This window comes from Elaeis guineensis, chromosome 11, assembly GCF_000442705.2.
Source record: "Elaeis guineensis isolate ETL-2024a chromosome 11, EG11, whole genome shotgun sequence".
Classification (NCBI taxonomy): domain Eukaryota; kingdom Viridiplantae; phylum Streptophyta; class Magnoliopsida; order Arecales; family Arecaceae; genus Elaeis; species Elaeis guineensis.
Window position 1 is genome coordinate 19,980,208 of NC_026003.2, and position 18,435 is coordinate 19,998,642.

The following is an 18,435-nucleotide window of genomic DNA, read 5'->3' on the forward strand; positions in this document are numbered from 1 at the left end:
GAGTGCCAAAAGTAGGTATTACTACTTCATTACATTTACAGACGACCTATCGAGGTATGAGCATATTTACTTAATGATGCATAGGTCTGAATCATTTGAAATATTCAAATAATTTCATAATGAATAGAAAAATAAATTAAAAAAATATTAAAACTCTTCGATCTGATCGAGGAGGTGAATACCTCTCTAGTAAATTTTGACATATTTAGATGAGAATGGGATTCTCTCTCAGTGGACTCCTAGAATACCACAGCGTAATAGTGTGTCGGAAAAGAAGAATCAAATCTTGTTAGACATGATTTGGTTATGATGGAGTTTGTAAGTCTACGATCTCTTTTTAGGGATATATACTCGAGTCAGCTTGTTATATACTTAATAAAATTTTGAATAAGTCTATAAGTAAAATACCACATGAGATGTGGATAGGACATAAGTCAGTACTCTCTTACCTTAAGATTTGGGGGTGTCTGACTTATGCAAACATTTGGAAACAGACAAGCTCGGATCTAATCTGATAAATATAACTTAATAAGATACCCAAAAGAGATTAAGAGATATTACTTCTATCTTGCTGATGAACAAAAGATGTTCGTCAGTAATAAGATAGTCTTTTTAGAAAAAGAGTTCTTTAGAAAAGAAATTAATATCTCTAAGATTGAATTGATAAAGTTCGACCATACAAGAACTGACATAATTTAGTAAATCCATAGAGTTGGATTTGATTAGATCAAATTCAAACCTGTTATAGAGACATCTTTGAGGAGATCTGATAAAATACTGTATCAGCCGGAAGATACTATAATTTTTTGTTCAGGATGGTGATTTTGATGAACTCGATGATAACAACGAGAATCTAATCACCTACATAGATATAATGCAGAGATCTGACTCGATAAATGGCTAGAAGCTACAAAGTTCGAAATGGAGTCCATGAAAGTCAACAAGTATGGATATTGGTTGACCCACCTGAAGGAGTAAAACCATAGGGTGTAAGTAGATTTTGAAAAGAAAGAAGGACACAGATGGGAAGGTGAGATCTATAAAGTCTGTCTGATTATCAAGGATTATCGTCAGCATTATGGTATTGATTATGACAAGATATTTTCTCTTATGATAATGCTTAAGTCCATTCCAATCATGCTTGTGATAGCGGCACATCTGGACTATGAAATATGATAAATGGATGTGAAAATAGCTTTCTTAAATAGAGAGCTAGAAGAAGAGATGTATATGATACAATCTGAAGATTTTATATCCACAGATGAGTCTAAGGTGTGCAAGCTTCAGAGATCCATTTATGGACTGAAGCAGGCATCTCGGAGTTGGAGTATGTATTTTGATAAGATGATCAGAACGTATGGTTTCATTAAGAATGGAGAAGAATCCTGCATATACAATTGGATTAATAATTCTATGGTTGTATTTTTTATTTTGTATGTAGATAACATTCTTTTAATCAGAAATGACATCCCTGCATTACAGAGAATAAAAATTTTGCTGCCATCTCAATTCTCTATGAAGAACTTGGGATGAAGATCTTCATCTCTATCGATCTATCTCTATCGATCTTCATCTTAATTATTTAATTTTTTCATCATTTTGTGTACATCTTCTTTGAACTTTTGTGTTGTGATGAAGTCTTTAGGACTATTTAAATCGATATAGGAGAATATATCGTTTAGTCCTTAAACTTAGTTCACAATCAAGCGATATGCTATTATTAGGATGATAGCTATATCAAGTGTAGTAGGTCATTGTATGTCATGTATGTTGGTTGTCCTCTTAACCAAAGAGTATGGAGACACTGACATGGCATGCAAATGAGATGTAGGAGTATATCTCACTGAACGTGACCAACTGTGGAGCACTTTGCTGTCAAGAGTAGCTCGCGAAGGATATGGTATAAGTATTTCTCCAACCTGAGATCACCATAGTGACTTGCAAGCAACTCACTATACTTTGGTGTTGGACTACAATTTTTAATTTAGTGATGAAAGATTTTTGAGCACAGTCAAGTACTTGCGAAGTTGGTGTGTGAGTCAAGATAGAATTGATCCCTTCGAATAAGTAGGAGTTAATGCATCAGTGTACTTCAATTCAATAAAATCTCGATCGAAATAATCTATGTGATGGATTTGAGAAGTTAAAATATAATATGGATAACTAATTTAGGATTGACAGTTAAATCTGAAGTCATCCTGAGCATTCAAAGTCAAAAGGATGAAGTATACAGTAACCATATGCCAATGGGTTCTTGAATGTTACTTAACAATCATTCGATCTATTCGGACATCAGATACCATTACTAGATGATCACTTTGATTGGTATAGAAAATTATTCTTATGCTACTGGCTAAGTTCGAACCTATGGGATCACACTCTAAAGAAGTTTTTGACTGATCAGATGATTGATCAATGATTGAGAATCGTCCAAAAGTATAATGGTCAATTCGATTGATGATTAACCATGTGCAAAAGTTATAAAAAAAATTATGAAGATTTTATTAGCAATTAGATTGTTGATTAGCTTAATTTAATTGAGCATTAAGGTTTGAATCAAATCTAATTGAATCAAATTTAATTAGATTTGACTCGATTAGGTTATAAGATGATCTGATTGCTAAGGATGTTCGATTTCTGATTTGATCGAAACTTGAACTCGATTAATTTCTAATTTGATTAAGATTTAATCAAGATAATTTGTTATCTAATTAGATTAGATTCAATGATTTGATTGGATCTAACTTAACTTGGTTTGGTTGAGAACCTAATTGGATCAATTTCAGGTTCAAATGGATTTGATCCAAAACCCTAATGCCACCTTATCTCTGCGCCCTTCTTTTCCTCATGAGAGAATTATTTTTGCATGAAGGTTTCTCACTCCTAGAAGTGTTTTATCATCCACTCTCTGATTCCCTTTGGATTAGGATGAGTTTGGTTAGTGTTTGAATTTGAGTTAAAACTACCTTGATCTTATCCTTATCCTATCCCTTGTCGCCAACTCCTTGGGAAGGCTGATTTTTTGTGTGACAAATAAGAAGAGAATTTGGTGAGAAATATCTCATGCCTCAGCCCTTCTGACACCTCCCTTGGATAAGGATTAAGTGGTTTGAGTTTGAATTCAAAGAGAGTTTGAATTTGAACTCAAACAACCACTTTATTCATATCCTTATCCACTCTCCACGCCATCAATAAAAACATCTCCATTTGTGCGACAAAAAGAGAGATGCTTTTACCTTGAGAAGGGTTCTCAGATTGGGGCATGAAAATAGAGAGGGGGTTGGCTTCTATGCATGTGTAACAGAGGAAAAATCCTTCCTCTTGGGTGTGAGTTCTATGGTGGGTTTCTTAGGATTTTGACTCTAGGGTTTTGTGGGAAGATTAAAAGAGAGAAGAGAATGTCTTCTCCTCATATTGTTGCAGAACCTTACTTCTTCCATAGCATCCTTCTAATTTTTAGAGGAGTTTAGGAGATTCAGAGAAGGATCGAGATCGATTGTCAAGTTCATCCCTGCGCGAGCTAACACTCCCGGAGGGATCGATCAGCATTAGAACTTCGAATGGACGATCCATAGAAGTCGGATATCCTATGTGATTGTGAGCAACCAGCAAGACCTTCAGATCATCATCTACGTTTGTGGTGTTCATCTATCCATGCTCAGGTATAGGGTTCAGAACCCTAATAGTTGTAGATTTGATCTACCGAGTAAACTTGCTTTCATGCATGACATGCTGATTTTATAGTTCAGATTTTTTTACATACATATGTACATGCCATAGATCCTTATGTAGGATGTTTTATGATCAGATCATGTGCTTACATTATAGATTAAAATATTTAATCTGAATTTATTCTACTGTAAAAATTTTTAAAATGCATGTATAAAACCCCTGCGGTTTCCTTACAATTACCTTGGTGTTTGCAACTTCTTCGTCATCGAGGTCTTTATCGATTTTGCTCGCTGAAAAGCAAGGAGCGTTCAAGGGTCCTATAGGTTATCTCTCATTTGTTGCTGAAGTCAGTGGACTGAGGATCCTTATAGGTTAGCCCTCCAAAGATCTGTTTAAGTTAGTCTTTGCTTTTCAATCAGTCAGGATCTTCATAGGCTGTTGGTTCACTGAAAGGCGAGTGGCCTTCGAGGGTTCTGTAGGTTAGCCTTCCCTTTCCACTATTAAGTCTTCTGTCCATGTTAAGCTTTGGGGTCGTTATAGGTTAACCCCCACTTCACATGTGACTAAGGTCTTCATGGGTATTGGTTCGCTGAAAAATGAGTATAGCCTTGGGGGGTCCTTATAGGTTTGCCCCTGTTACTTAGTCACAGAGGTCTTGAGTTATTGACCCTATTTCAGTCGATTTGCCTTTAATTGGCTTTCATTGGTTGGTATTCTTAAATTTCTTCACTTTAGCTTGTAAGACCTCGGCTTTAGGAGGTTGTCCCTTAGGGATTCGGCTTTTAGGAGCTCATTTTTAGAGGATCGACCTTTTGGGGGTCGATTTTTGGACATTTGCATCAGGAGCTCTGATCGCTGTCGTTGGGTGGTCAAAATTAAAAACCAAACTCAAACTATATAAATAGGATAAGTCAAGATCGTATTCTCAGGAATCTAGGGCTAAGTTGTATTCGAGTTAGTTAAGATTTTAAAAAATTTTACTTATAACTAATTAAGTTAGGGTTGAAAATAGATAAGAAGAGTGCAGACTACAAGTGAAAAAAAATTTGAAGTAATAGAAGAAAACGTATCTTGGAGATTTTAATTTTTGCTTCTAATTATGTCACGCCCCCGACCCGAGATTGTGAATCGAGGGTCGCGGCAACCGCCGCATACTTATGAAGAACTCTCTCCATAAGCATGCAAGGCATCTCATCACGATATCAATGTATCACAGCGGAATAAATTCAAATAATTATTATTCAACTGTAATTCAAGTAATTAAATCAAATGTCTTACATCCAATAAAATTTTTGCTAAAAAATAAATCTAAGTTCAATGAAGTTGACAATGCTAATCACGCTTCTAAAAGCTCTGTCCCAATATTTCGTCCCACGCTCGAAATTAATTATTTGAATCTAAAAAATAGAAGGAAAGGTAATGAGCTAGACAGCCCAGTAAGTAACAAATATCTCAACTAGATAATTCAGATATTATATAATTTTCAAGAATAATGCTGCAAATAAACATAAGAGTATATTTCATGCTGATTTAATACAAACCAAATATTTTCAAATATTCACATGTAATATAATCATAAATTCGATTCGATTCAAAAACACTCATAACTCAACAGCCTTAACTATGACCAACGTTTAACCCCCATTGGCGGGGTCCACAGAATACCAGCGCACAACCCCCACTAGCAGGGTCCATAAATACCAGTGCACAACCTCCACTGGCAGGATCCACAAACACCAGTGCACAACCCCCACTGACAGGGTCCACAAATACCAACGTATAATCCCCATTGGCGGGGCCCACTGAAACATAGTTAGGCTGAGAGCATAAATTCGATCTGTATCAAAACACTTTGTATCATAATATATCATAAATATTTCACTGAACATGTGCATAAATCGACATACCATAATATTTCAAAAGTACTTTTCTTTCAAAATATAATTTCATAAATCATGCATAATTTCAGAGAATAATTATTTATTTTCAGAATAAATATGGAATATCTCGAGAAGATGATTCATTACTTACCTTTCACGAAGCACTGAATGAACAGATCGACTAACTTCTAAGAGATTCTTCCATGCCTATTATCCAAAATTATAATTTTACATTAATTTAATTCAAAATTAAATCTAACAAATTCCAAAATTAAAATCTCGCTTAAAATCAGACTCGTCTCTAAACTCGATCAGAATCATCAAATGAAGCCTTCCCCTATGCTAATCTTAGAAGGATAACTTTAGAGAGAGAAATCCATCAAGAGAGAAAAAAATAAGCTAGAGAGAGAAAATTATAGAGAGAGAAAGTAGAGAGAGAAAGTCCAATTCCAGAGAGAGAAAGTCAGGGTTCAGACAGAAAGAAGAGAGAGAAACTCTCTCTCTCATCAATTTCTTACTTATTTATTTATTTATTTATTTGTTCATACATATATATATATAAATATATATATATATATATATTTATTATTATTATTATTATTATTATTTTCTTCTTTTCTTTTTCTTCTTTTTCTTTTTCTTTCTTTTTTTTCTTTTTTCCTTTTTTTCTTTTTTTTTTTTTTCTTCTTTTTTTTCTTTTTCTTCTTTTTCTTCTTTTTCTTTTTCTTCTTTTTTTTCTTCTTTTCTTGGTTCTTCCCATGCTGGAACAGGGGACCGATGTGGCCCATGTTTTGCCGGGCCGTTCAGGCCACGGCCACCGCGGCGGAGGTCGACGGCCGACTGGGGCCACTCCCCCGGTCACGGAGGAGCGTGGCCGATGATCAATTCCGATCGCCGGCGTCGGAAAATCCAAAGAAAAAGCTCAAAAACAGGATCTCTTTCCCGTTCGAAAATCGGCGACTCTCGTCGCCGGCAGCCGCGCACAAGAGCATGGGAGGAAGGAGGAGGGAAAGAAGAAGGAGACTCACCTCAGCCTCCGGAGACCTCGTCGGCGGCAATCACGATGAGAAATCAAACGGTGTCCGCGGCCTTCGATCGAGAAAAACAGAGAGAAAGAGAGAGGGAGGAGGAAGATGTTGGGTCTCAAGGGAGAGGGGGTCTTCTTATAGGGGATCCTAGGACTCCGAGGGGTCCTAGGAGTTCGATTTTGCCTGGATTTAGCCGGAGAAGAAGACTCCTATCGGGAGTTTTCTTCCCGGTTTTGCATACTCTGTTTTTTTTTTGTTTTGGGCTATAACATTCTTCACCCCTAAAAAAAATTTCATCCTCGAAATTTTTCATACCTGTCACCATTGTATTGGAAGCCTGTGGATTCTGTTGAGTAAGCGCATAAACTCTTCCCTGGGTTTTAGAAATTTGTCCGCCACCCTTATGTTGTCCTTCATGAGTTCTTTTGCCAGCTTGATTTTCGGTATTTAGCGGGCAGCTAGCGATTTTATGATCCATCTGACCACATTTGAAACAAGCACCTGTATTCCAATAGCAATTCTTGTCTGCATGATTTTTGCCACATCTGGAGCACGGCTCACCATCAATCTGTTGAGCTTATTGTCTACTGTTCCCTTAGCTGATCTTTTGATGTTTTTATTATTCTGCCCTTGTGTATCATTTGATTTTGCTCTCTTCCTTTGCTTTCTTTCCCTTTCCATGCGTTCTTCATTGACTTCCCTTTCAATTATCAGTGCTTTGTTTACCACATCTGCATAAGTTGTCAATTCATATGGAACCACTTATTTTCGAATTTCAGTTTTCAGTCCCATCTCAAACTTGTGAACACGTTCTTGCTCACCATCCACTAATCTCGGAGCAAATTTTACTAACTCTGTAAATTTTGCTTCATATTCAGTCATACTCATACCCTTTTGCTTCAAATAAATAAACTCTTGCTCTTTCTGGATCCTTATACTCCGAGGAAAATACTGATCATAGAATGCAATTCGAAATCTTTCCCAGGTAAGTATTTCGCCGTCTTGTTCATGCTTGCGCTGTAGTCGCTGACACCAGTTGTATGCTTCTCCTTGTAGTAAATAAGCTGCATATCGAATCTTTTCTTCATCAAGACACTCTTGGACAGCGAAAGCCTTCTCCATCTCCATTATCCAGTTATCAGCCTCCAAAGATTCGGTAGTCCCCTTGAAAGCTGGAGGAGCAAGCTTTTTAAATTCTGAAATATTGTTCCGTTGTACTGGTTGCTCTCCATGTTGTGGTGGTGGATGCTGATGTTGTTGTGTATCTCGTTGTATCTGCTGTTGTTCAAACATTTGCTGCTGTATTTGTTGTTGCGCTTGTACCATCCTGATTAGGGTCTGTATTAACTGAGCCATATCTGGTTCTTGACGTGCTCTCGAAGTACTCCCATTAGGATCTACGACTCCCTCCTCCAGAGGGGTGCCACTGGTCAGATGGGGAGTGCTACCATTCCGTGGTTGTGATATCCCTCTTGCAATTTCTTGAGTAGTTCTTGTCATTCTATGGGGAGGCATGGTAATCTTGTAGTAGTAAAATCTTATTAGATTCATTTATCTATTTGTTAGGATGGGTTTATTATGATGCTCATATTCTAACGTCCCAATATTCCTAATGTTTACCCACCTACACTTATACTATGTCAAATTCTATGTGTCATAATTTATCCACTTATGCTCTGATACCATATTAATTGTCACGCCCCCGACCCGAGATTGTGAATCGAGGGTCGCGGCAACCGCCGCATACTTATGAAGAACTCTCCATAAGCATGCAAGGCATCTCATCACGATATCAATGCATCACAGCGGAATAAATTTAAATAATTATTATTCAACTGTAATTCAAGTAATTAAATCAAATGTCTTACATCCAATAAAATTTTTGCTAAAAAATAAATCTAAGTTCAATGAAGTTGACAATGCTAATCTCGCTTCTAAAAGCTCTATCCCAATATTTCATCCCACGCTCGAAATTAATTATCTGAATCTGAAAAATAGAAGGAAAGGTAATGAGCTAGACAACCCAGTAAGTAACAAATATCTCAACTAGATAATTCAGATATTATATAATTTTCAAAAATAATGCTGCAAATAAACATAAGAGTATATTTCATACTGATTTAATACAAACCAAATATTTTCAAATATTCACATGTAATATAATCATAAATCCGATTCGATTAAAAAACACTCGTAACTCAACAGCCTTAACTATGACCAACATTTAATCCCCATTGGCGGGGTCCACAGAATACCAGCGCACAACCCCCACTAGCAGGGTCCACAAATACCAATGCACAACCCCCACTGGCAGGATCCACAAACACCAGCGCACAACCTCCACTGGCAGGGTCCACAAATACCAACGTATAATCCCCATTGACGGGGCCCACTGAAACATAGTTAGGCTGAGAGCATAAATTCGATCTGTATCAAAATACTTTGTATCATAATATATCATAAATATTTCACTGAACATGTGCATAAATCGACATACCATAATATTTCAAAAGCACTTTTCTTTCAAAATATAATTTCATAAATCATGCATAATTTCAGAGAATAATTATTTATTTTCAGAATAAATATGAAATATCTCGAGAAGATGATTCATTACTTACCTTTCACGAAGCACTGAATGAACAGATCGACTAACTTCTAGGAGATTCTTCCGTGCCTATTATCCAAAATTATATTTTTACATTAATTTAATTCAAAATTAAATCTAACAAATCCCAAAATTAAAATCTCGCTTAAAATCAGACTCGTCTCTAAACTCGATCAGAATCATCAGATGAAACCTTCCCCTATGCTAATCTTAGAAGGATAACTTTAGAGAGAGAAATCCATCAAGAGAGAGAAAAATAAGCTAGAGAGAGAAAATCTTAGAGAGAGAAAGTAGAGAGAGAAAATCCAATTCCAGAGAGAGAAAGTCAGGGTTCAGACAGAAAGAAGAGAGAGAAACTCTCTCTCTCATCAATTTCTTATTTATTTATTTATTTATTTATTTGTTCATACATATATATATATATATTTATTATTATTATTATTTTTTTCTTCTTTTCTTTTTCTTCTTTTTCTTCTTTTTCTTTCCTTTTCTTTTTCTCTTTTTCCTTTTTTTTCTTTTTTTTTTCTTTTTCTTCTTTTTTTTCTTTTTCTTCTTTTTCTTCTTTTTCTTTTTCTTCTTTTTTTTCTTCTTTTCTTGGTTCTTCCCGTGCCGGAACAGGGGACCGATGTGGCCCATGTTTTGCCAGGCCGTTCAGGCCACGACCGCCGCGGCGGAGGCTGGCGGCCGACGAGGGCCACTCCCCCGGTCATGGAGGAGCGTGGCTGGCGATCAATTCCGATCGCCGGCGCCGGAAAATCCAAAGAAAAAGCTCAAAAACAGGGTCTCTTTCCCGTTCGGAAATTGGCGACTCTCGTCGCCGGCAGCCGCGCACAGGAGCATGGGAGGAAGGAGAAGAAGGAGGGAAAGAAGAAGGAGACTCACCTCAGCCTCCGGAGACCTCGTCGGCGGCAATCACGGCGAGAAATCAAACGGTGTCCGCGGCCTTCGATCGAGAAAAACGGAGAGAAAGAGAGAGGGAGGAGGAAGATGTTGGGTCTCAAGGGAGAGGGGGTCTTCTTATAGGGGATCCTAGGACTCCGAGGGGTCCTAGGAGTTCGATTTTGCCTGGGTTTAGCCGGAGAAGAAGACTCCTATCGGGAGTCTTCTTCCTAGTTTTGCATACTTTATTTTTTTTTTTTTGTTTTGGGCTATAACAAATTATAAATCTAGTATTCGTTCCTTAAGATAATAGATTTATGATCGATTCCTTAGCATAGCCTATCTCACTGAGCACGGATCGTATGGCTTGATTATGATCTTTCTTTACATAGTCATAGACTATTCAAAGACCCGTATCATATTAAAAAATTAAGAATATAATATTTGAAAGAAATAATATACTTTATTTATGAAGAAAAAAATATTATAATTATTCAAATATCTATTTACATGAAAAAAATACATGATTTAAAAATAAAAATAAAAATATATTTTTTCTAAAGATGGAGACCGCTAACCATGCATAGAGCTGCTCTTTTCTTCCTCTCTCTCTTTACAAGATTTTATTATTGGATTTCAGGATGATTCCCAAGTTAGAGGTACGAAGGCATTTTTATAGGTGTTAGGAGGGTCAAGTTTATTTAGCTAGACAATGTGGGACTAATGAAATTTTGGGGTATTTGTTTTCTTTTAAAACTCTAAAAGCCTCTCTCTATTTCCGTCACGTCCCAGGCCCTCTCGCAAGTCGCGTCTCAGCGTGTCTGAACTGCCTGCACTCATTTTTGCACCGCAAGCCCGCATGAAAATTGCTTGCGCCCGTTTGAACATGCAAGAACCACTTGCTATCTCGCTCCTGCGTGCTAGATGTGTTTGAACTGCACTCACACATCCCAGGCTCGCCCACGTATGTGGACCGTGTGAACAAACCCATGGACCACATGCTTTTTCCTCTCTCCCTATTTCCATGCACTCACGCACCCCTTTTTTTCTTTCTTTTTGTTTTGTGTGAGCTACTAGTTGGGCCGCAGATGGACTTTGGGTTTTAGGCTTGATCTAGAACTTGGTATTTGATTAAATCTTTATAATTGATGACTCTTGAAAAACAACATAACAAGTATCAACTTCAAAATAATAGAGATTACATATTAAATATTTTAATATTTTTTATATTATAAGAGTGTAATGATCATACTCCCAACTTAAATTTTGCTCGTCCTCGAGTAAAAAGAAGGATTTAGAGCTAAGTACTTAGTTTAGAGTTTCGAATTTTCATCAGATAATTTTCGAAAGGGCCGTTGATATTTAGTAGAGGATGAGTGAGTTATGTCATTAAGGTATTAGTACTAATCAATATGAAAGTTAAGCCAAGAATACTAAATCTTTTCAAATTTTTTTTCTAAATTACCTCTACCTTTATCTTTAAATCATCTAATTTTTATATGGACAAGTATAGTGTTACTTTCATTCTTCATTTATTGATCTCTTTTTTTTTATACTTCTTTAATATTGTACTACTGTTGAGTGTCTTAACCCCTTAAGCTTTCTATCTGACCCATGTTGCGAGTTTCCAGCCAATAACTTTCAAACCAAATGACTTTAGGACACTAGGTATAAAATAATCCTCGGACTTACTAACTCAAATTAAATAGGCTACGAGTTAAGACTAGCTTTACAATAGAGCTTCTTTATCCTTCACACCTTTTGACGTGAAACTCAATACTTATTTAGGCAAAGAAGCCCGATTACTCTGCATGAAGTTTTTGAAAACTATTTTATTTTAAAAGTGATTTTTATTTTATGAAGAAACATATAGTTGCGCTATGCTAGTCCATAAAAAGTAAATTTTTCTTTGATGTTGGTAGGAAAAATCAAAAATACTCAAGAAAAAATTATTTCTATTCCAAACTTAACTATTCATTGGAATTTCTTAATACTTGATCCCTCGGTATCTCGCAAACTCTCTGGATTGTGTATTAATTTTTTTTTTAAAAAAATACTTAGTTCAACTCGATTCTTAAGCACAATCGATATCTAAACGCTACATACTAATTTATTCAAGAACTTATTGATTTATTATTCTCTTCCTCCAACTTAATTAACATTGTCCTCAATGGAGTAAGAAAAATAGAGGGTCATGGATAAACAGAAAAGAAGAGATGTCACCTGGGAGGAATATGCTTTTGGTTCAATAGGTATTGTCAAAAGTCATCTTGACGTTGAAGCAATTATATCCTGATCAATTTGTATTTTAAAGTTAATCTAGAATGAAAAAAAAATTAAAATAAAAAAATTAGATTACCTCCCAAAAAATACTAAGTTTAACGTCTTCAGCTAGACGCTATGAGAGAGTCTCATTTATAACTAACTTGGATATATCTCTCAAGATTTCAAAAAGACAAGATCAGTTAGGAGGCCTTGTCATCATGGTAGTAAAACGTCCGTAGAATGTTCTACGATGATTAGCTCAAACCAATAGAGTGTACTGGACAAGCATGCTATATCAGGGTCTAAAAATATTATCATAGTTTTTATGATGACTAGAAAGAGATTGTGTTTATTGGGTCAAGATTGAGGGCGGTCGTTTAAGAATTCTTTCAACTATAATTTGCTTTATCGTAATCCCTTTCTCAGATATAATGTATCTCGGCATCATCTCTTCTCGATCTGTAGCATGGCACTGTTTTAAATTAATATGAAATCTATCTTCATACATCATTTTAGCACTGTACAAAAATTTTGGAGACAATCCTCGAAATAGTGTCAAATATAGAGAAATCAGTCATAAAAATTTTAAAATCGTTATCCCTCATATCAGCAATATCCCATCCGATAGCTTCTTTATGTATTTTTAGAATGCCTACAAGTTGAGCTTCCTGATTAGGATCACTGGGAGGGTATTAGTGGGTGCATCAAGAAGTGACTTCAGCTCTAAAGTAGGTAGTGATTCTAACAAGAGAGCTATTAGGAGGTTAGGTGATGGCTTATATTTTTTGATCCAAAATGGGATGGTTTTGGAGTAGGAAGTATCTACTGAGTCATTTACTTCTATGATATACCGTCTACATCAAAATCATCCACCCCAAAATGAGCCAGACAGGGAATTAATGAATCCTAGGAGAGAATTATGGGTATAGCTTCCTCTATCATATATTCATTTGTAGTCCTTGAAAGTCTCAATTAATTCCATCATTTCATTAATTTATCCTCCCTTTCCATTAAAAGGAATGGATGATTCTAAGGCACTTGGGAAGGAACCATAGGTAGGTAGGATGATAATGGAATTGGTTCGTCCATCATTCTGATTCTTTCTAATGTTTCTATCTTAGTCAAATTATCTGTGTTGGTCTTTTTGGTTATTCAGGGTTGCTCTATGGTCGGTTCATTTCTGAGAGTTATAATTGATTATTCAAAAAAAATTATAGAGATATTAAAATTTTAGCCAGATATTGTCCCTTTGGGTTATTTTTGGACTGACTAGGCAGCTCTCCTTCCTCTCCCTACTGAATACGATTGCTGGTTGATCGATTTGAATTTTTAGTTCGTTTAAGGGTTGCGTAAAGAAGTGAAGGATCTGATTGATGATTTCTATCCTGTTTAATGCTTGTAGAACCTTCTCTTCAAATGATGGGCTATAGGTAGTTGGAGAAGTTTGATATTGTGAATAGGACATATCGTAATAAGGCACATCTACAAATGTAGATCTTTGTATTACCGGGATAACCATTGGTTGTGGTTTTCATGAAAAATTTGGTTAAGCCCCTATCCTGGATTATAGGCATTAAAGTATGGATTATTTTTTGGTCTGTAGGCTATTTGGATTTGATCTTGTTGAACTTGCTTATACATAAACTTAGAAAATTGATGTGCAGTTAGGTATTTACTCACAAAGTGAATAGGCTCGAACATATTGTGCAAACTTATTGTGCAGAAAGAAAAGATGGAGAAGGAGGGTGTCCATAGCCAGTAGACTATCTAATTTATGAGAAACTCATCCACTCTAATGTAAAGATCTATATTTTAGCACGGATCTAATTTATCAGATGATTCTGATTGTTTTGATATGCAATCAAGGGTCTAGATCAGAATAATCCTCTTCTGATTTTTTTTTAATGTGCATTTGTTGAAGAAAATAAGAGAAGATGAAAGAAGAAAGAGAGAGGAGAATTTTAAAGATGAGAACCTAAAGAGTCTAAATCTATGAGAGAAAGAGAAAAATTAGTTTATATTTGGTGTTAATTACAATCAAGTTAAATAAGAATGGACTCTCTATCCTAGATTAACCTAGATCTAGATAGCTTCTAACTATTCTAAGGTCACCTTCAGAAACTTCAAGCTCAAAATCAACCAACAAATTGGTTAATAAATATAAAATTGATGGGAGGCTCCCTTATTTTCACAACAGACCTAATTAAGTAACCACCATTCTTCAGGATGAGTCCTGAACCATTTTTCTAGATACTAATTGGTTAGTCAAAGTCAAACCCGATCCAACCTTTCAATTTTTTTGTCCTATTGAGCTTGAATTTTTTAGAATTGACATCTAATTGATTTTAAAAATTAAGATAGATTTAATGCAGAATGAAGGCTGGTGATTTTTGGGCTAAGAAAGAGTGATTAAGTCCCATCTTATCTTATTTAATTAGATTAAATACCCTTAAATCAATTATATAAAGATGCAATGCAAACAAACCAGATGTCTAAGAATGTTATTATATATTTTTATTTTTGGTTACTGCTATATTAGTTAAATATTATGAGGTGTGTATTTTTTATCTTTTATGTAAGTTTTTTTCAAAAAAAAAGAAAAAATAGTAAATAAAGTTAAGAATAAAAGGTAACTATATAATTTAAGTAAAAGATAAAAATCTAATCTACTTAGAAAGTAAAAAATTATTAATTATATAAAGCAGTAAATTATTTTAAGCTATAGAAAGCAGAAAATTCCTATGAATATAAAGTAATAAATTACTTATGCAAAATAAGATTACTACTTAACTATGCAAATAAAGTAATTTAGCTAGAAAGTAGTAAAGCAATATAAGGTAGAAATAAGCATTAAACTATTTTTTTATTTTATATATTTTATTAATTTTTTTTTAAATAATAGTGCTAAGATTTCCAACAATGGTGCTAAAATTTGATCACTGTCATTGGACGATCAAAATTTAAAATCTAACTCAAATTATATAGATAGGATAAGTCAGGATTGTATCCTCAGAGACCTAGGATTGAGTTGTATTTGAGTTAGTTAAGGTTTTAAAGAATTTTACTTATAACTAATTAAGTTAAGATTGAAAATAGATGAGAATATTGTAGACTACAAGTGAAAAAAAATTCAAAATAATAGATGAAAATATGTTTTGGAGATTTCAATTTTTTTTTTTAATTATAAATCTAGTATTCATTCATTAAGCCAACAGATCTATGATCGATTTTCGAGCATAGCCCATTTCACTGAGCATGGATCGTAAATTTGATCACTGTCATTGGACGATCAAAATTTAAAATCTAATACAAATTATATAGATAGGATGAGTCGGAATTGTATCCTCAGAGACTAGGACTGAGTTGTATTTGAGTTAGTTAAGGTTTTAAAGAATTTTACTTATAACTAATTAAGTTAAGGTTGAAAATAAATGAGAATATTGTAGACTACAAGTGAAAAAAAATTCAAAATAATAGATGAAAATGTGTTTTGGAGATTTCAATTTTTGTTTTTAATTATAAATCTAGTATTCATTTATTAAGCCAACAGATTTATGATCGATTTTTGAGCATAGCCTATTTCACTGAGCGTGGATCGTATCGCTTAATCACGATCCGTCTTTACGTACGTAATCATAGGCTATTTAAAGACTCGTATTATATTAAAAAATTAAGAACATAATATTTGAAAAAAAAATACATTTTATTCATAAAAAAAAAATATTATAATTATTCAAAATTTACTTGCATGAAAGAAAGATACAAGATCTAAAATAAAAACTAAAATTTATTTTTCTTAAAGATAAAAACTGCGAGCCACATATAGAGCTGCTCCTTCTTCCTCTCTCTCTTTATAAGACTCTATTGTTGGATTCTAGGATGATTCCCAAGGTAGAGAAATGGAGGCTTTTTTATAGGTGTTATTATTAGAGGTATGTCTAGAAGCTAAGTTGGTCGATACATGTAACCTTTCTAGTAATATAATTTTATAATTGAATAAAATAAATCAGATTAATTTTATTCATATTGAGTTATGTGTCCATGAATCATCCAAAGAATGAATAGGATGATAACACATATTCTCAAGAATTAAGAATTTGAGATATATGTCATTGGTGATTAATTTCTAAATACTTTCGATCGATAGATCATCATAAAAATAGTGATTCATCAATTAGATTGGCACACAGATCGTTTTTCTCTAGATAGATGAGTTCGAGTCTACAGTGTGGGGATACTGAAGTGAGAGTGCAGATGATTGTTAGAGAATAATAGTATCGAGCATGATCAACATGAGCAGTCACATGGATATCTATCTACTCATCGATAACATACTCGATGCTGTAGTGGTGTGAGTAATCCTCAGACCTACGGTACCTCTACTACTCACAGTGAGGTTGCTGTAGTTTGACTATATATAAATATGATCTCTAGTTATATGGATCCTTGTAGTGGATTTGCTGTAGTAGATTCACTGTAGGAGTAGGATACGCACCTATAAGAGATCTATCGACCTTGATAGATAAGGAGTAGTCCTATATAGTTTATGAGACTGAATTCAGAAAACCTAAGCCTGGGCAGAATGAACCGTTAGATATATATCTAGAAGCCAATTGTTGGCTGATACATTATTCATTCTATGACACAAATTTATACTTACACTATTGATTTAATCAATAAAAGATAAGATTTTTTTTCTATTCAAGTATTATGTATTCTTGAATCATCCTTGAAATTGATGCTACGATACATATTCTCAAGTATTGAGAATTAGAGCCATGTATAATCGATTCTTAAATTACTTTCGATCATAGGATAGTCATGGAACGATGATCCATCCAGATAGACTGACGCACGGTTCGCTTCTTTCGAGATAGATGAGTTCTAGTCTACAATGTAGAGACACTGAGTGACAAGTGCAGATAGTTGTTAAAGAATAATAGTACTGAGTGTAACCATACAAGAGATTACATAAGTGTTTATCTAATCGTCAGTAATCATCTCGATGCTGTAGTTGTGTGATTGGTCCTTTGACCTGTGGTGTCATAGTTGCTCACATAAGACTACTATGGTTCGACTACACATAAGTATTGACTCAATCATATTTTTATAGTGGATGTTGGCTTCAGTTGGCTGAGCTGTGTGAGCAAGGTGTGCATCTAGATAGAATCTATTAACTTTGTTAGAGAGGAGTATCCTATGAGATTTGAGAAGCTAAATCCACAAGTCTATGGCCATAGAAGTGTCATTGATGAAAAAAGTTTTCATTTGAAATCACTATTAGACTTGAGCTGATTGGACCTATCATATGATTAATGATGAGATTTGATAATTTATCCATGACCTGCCATCTAGTCGGAACTTCTATAGAGGGACTGTATCATACATTAACTACACCTAGAAGTTCTATTTTGATTCTACTGGATTGTCACTATATATTGCTAGATATCACTGGTGGATTGTGAGAGCTAATAGGATCGTTCTGAATCAATGATCTTGTCGAGTTAGAGTAGAATTGTTCCGATCTACTAAAAAAGTTTCAATGATACTTATGATAGAGATCATAGTATTCTCACTACCAGATAGAAGTGAACCTATGGATCATACATAAAGGAAGAAGATCTTGATTAGTTATGATTGGACTTATGAAGCACCAATTAATATGGATTTAGAGAAATCCTATTGGATTCATGTTAACCTTGCTAGTACCTGAGTGAATCCAATTCTCTTATAGTTGGTTTGCTTATATGATAAGCATTAGCCAATTCTACACTTGATTTGAACCTAATTAAATTTGATTCAATGGCCTCCAATGGTTGGATGCTTAATTTTTAGCTTAGATTAAATCAAAATTTTTTTTGATTTTATTTATCTTGATTGATCAAGAATCTTTGAAGTGATATCATGTGGGCTAATTTGAAAGTTTTTAATTGGGTCCCACATGATGGGATGCCTAGCATTGAGTGTGGGCATGCGTAAATTATGGTGGCGCTCTATTTATTTGGTTCAAGTATATTATGGCTAGGATTTCTAATATGATTAGGAGGAAGGATCCTAATTTAATTAGGACACCCTTATATTGTCTATTTAAAGGACCATAGAC